The sequence below is a fragment of the Bison bison genome, unplaced genomic scaffold, assembly GCF_000754665.1.
Source record: "Bison bison bison isolate TAMUID 2011002044 unplaced genomic scaffold, Bison_UMD1.0 scf7180017864254, whole genome shotgun sequence".
NCBI lineage: Eukaryota > Metazoa > Chordata > Mammalia > Artiodactyla > Bovidae > Bison > Bison bison.
The window spans coordinates 2,296,312-2,299,463 of NW_011494826.1; positions in this window are offsets into that span (position 1 = coordinate 2,296,312).

A 3,152-nucleotide genomic window follows, 5' to 3' on the forward strand; every position below is an offset into this window, starting at 1 on the left:
TACCTACATCAATGCCAAGCGAATACAGAATGGAGATGTTACTTCTTAAACTTACCATGGCACAATCAGATCATGAGACTGAAGTATTCTGTCCTTGCTAATGGTTGTGTGTTCAGACTGTTAGCGTCTCTCTGTGTGTCCTGATTTGACCTAGATATGTGGGCTGGAAAACATGAAGTTACACTTCACTGGATGATCATCTCTTGGACAAATAATTAGCACTATGCCTGTTCTATGTTTCTTGCATGTCTAGTCTGGGGCAACATTTGCTAATTTGGGGGTTTCCTTCCTCCAGCTCCTCTATCCCATGGTACACAATCCCCAGCAGTTTTTTAAACTGAGATATTCAAATTATTTGAGCTGCTCTTATAGTTAGTCTAAGAGTGATAGCATATAGATTTGTGTTATATTCATAGAATCTTCTTGATTTCACACTGAATGGATTTTAGTTCTCTTCTCTGATTTTTTCATCATTGGAGTCTCATAAATCGTTGCTATGCAAAAATTTGGTCCTGAGCCCATGTGGAACATAAGAGAAATTACAGAGTTACATAGTCAAATGCTATAGAAGTCATCAGGTTTTGTAAAAAGAGTTTGAAACAAGACAGGAATGGAAGTGCAAATCTCAGTGGGTTCTTAGTGTTTCATCACAAAGTTTTGTGGTAAAACCAAGATGAAACCACAAGCTTCACTGTTGGGCAGACTAGCACTGGAGGAACGATTGATTTAAGGTTAGCCAAGGTCAGGCGGAAACTTGGCTTTTTTTACTCATACGTTCAAACCCCAGACTTACTGAGTTTTGCATGGTTTGGGGTTTCCAAAACAGAAAGCATTTTGGGACCCAGTCCAAAGCCAAGGCCTGAGGACTAAGGGTAAGAGAAAGTCATTCTGTCTTGGTTTGTTAGCAGTGCTAAGGTGAGAGGTTTTTATTCTGATTTCTAGCCGAACCTTATTTACTTAAACTTTAGAAGTTTACGAAAACAAACTGTGTGTTTTCTCCCTGTCTGTCTACCCAATAGGAAAACCAGGATTCTTCTCAGAGTCTCCAGACATTTCTAAAGACCACAGAAAGATTTATTTCTTTAAAGTTTTCATGACTGCACTTACCAGCATGCATAGACTATATTCAATTTCTTTGGCTCAGTATTTAGGTAATTCTCTAGGAGTAAAGGTATCAAGGTTGCCTAGTTTGAAAGAACTGGACCTAGCTAAATAGTCTGAAAAAAATCAAGTTGCTCTTTCAGAATAAAAATTTGGAGAAAACAAAAGAAACAGTTAAGCTCAGAGCCTAAGGCCAGTCCCTCAGGGGAGTGTGGGATATATGACACATGAAAGTCTCACTTGTGGGCAACTTGTGGGCAGCCCCAGTTCTGATTGGGGCATTATCATTGGGTGGTATGAGGCTGGGAATGACTCTAGTGGCAGGACCAAATCTTCTGTGAGGTGAAAAAATCATTCAAGTCAGTTAGATATGTTTTCAGCTGTGAAGTTATGGAAAACCCTTCTCCAAGGTTTCAGTTTTACAGGGTGTTAATTGTTCTTCTCAACAGAAACTCTAAACCTGGCGAGGTGGCTCTCCAATGCTTTTTCCTTCCTCCCACTTCACTGTCATCCTTATTATGGTCACCTTAGGATCTCTGGATGGCTACCATGGTTCCAGGCTTCTTGTCTGCTGTCTAGACAGGAAGAAGGAGCTAAAGGGCGAAAGGCAAAAGATTAATGACAAAATGATGAAAAAGCCCATTTTATAACAGAAACAAGAGCTTATCCAAAAGACTTACCTAGCAGGTTTTCACATATGTTGACTGCATCATCCAATTAGCAACAGCCACCTCAACTAGCTCAATTTAGGTGGTCAACAATGAGAGGACATCCTGGAACCACACAAAGGAGCAGGTGTAGAGTACTCATTCTAGGGTAAGTCTCACCTACAAATCAGGCTTATAGAATAATGGCCAGCAGAGAGCCTCATGGCAGCACTGTAGAGGACTCTCAAAGAGCAGGTTCTCTGTGCAAGTTCATGGAGAAGCCTGGGGCCGTGGGAGTTAGATGATCACAGAGTGAATGTGTAAGCCACAGTGACTGGACATGAGTGGATAAACCATTGTGTTATGAGCTATTGTTTCCCATTAGAGTTCTCAGAACAAGAAAACCAGCTCAGCCCCACATCTTTCAGGATCTTTAGGAAGAATTTCTTCCTTTTATCCTCCTTTCCTACCTTTCTTCCTCTCTATTTCTCTTTCCTTCCATTCATCCTTTAAACTTTTAATCATGAAAAAAAATCTCTAGCTTACAGAAAAAGAGAAGGAATATAACTAATACCCATATACTTTCCATTGTTCTAATAAGTTATTTACCTATCTTATCTTTCATATACATAAAATTGCACAAACCCACATGTGTATGACTATATATGCATATGTAGATGTGTACATCTGTATGTATATACATGTGTATACACACACATGTATTTCTGTATATATGAACTATTTAAGTAGGTTGCAGACTCTTTATCCCTAAATATTTGACTTTATATTTCTTCAGGAGACATTTCTGTCTGGATGTGTAATTGCAACACATATCTGTGGTTAAAAAAAGAGACTGAGAAAAATAAAAATTTTATTTTTTTAAGTATAATTGACACACAATATTATATTAGTTTCAGGTGTGCAACTTAATGATTCAACATTTGTATACATTATAAAATGGTCACCAGGGTAAGTCTAGTTACCATCTGTCAACATCAAAATTACCAAATAGTTTTTCTTGTGATGAGAATGTTTAAGATTTACTTTCTTAGTGCCTTTGAAATTTGCTATGCAGTATTTGACTGTAGTGATCATGCTGTACATTATGTCACATCCTGATGACATTTGCTTTATTTATTTTAAATTTTTACTTATTTGTTTAGGCTGTGCTGCACGGCTCTTGGGATCTTAGTTCCGTCACCAGGGACTGAACCCTGGACCCGTGGCAGTGAAAGCCACTGCACCGTCAGAGAATTCCCATCCGTGACATTTATTTTATAACTGGAAGTTTGTACTTGATCCCCTTCACCCATTTTGTCTACCCGTCCAAACTCCCACCCTTCTGCTGACCGCCTATCTGCTCTTTGTATCTATGAGGTTGTTTTGTTTGTCCATTTGGTTTGT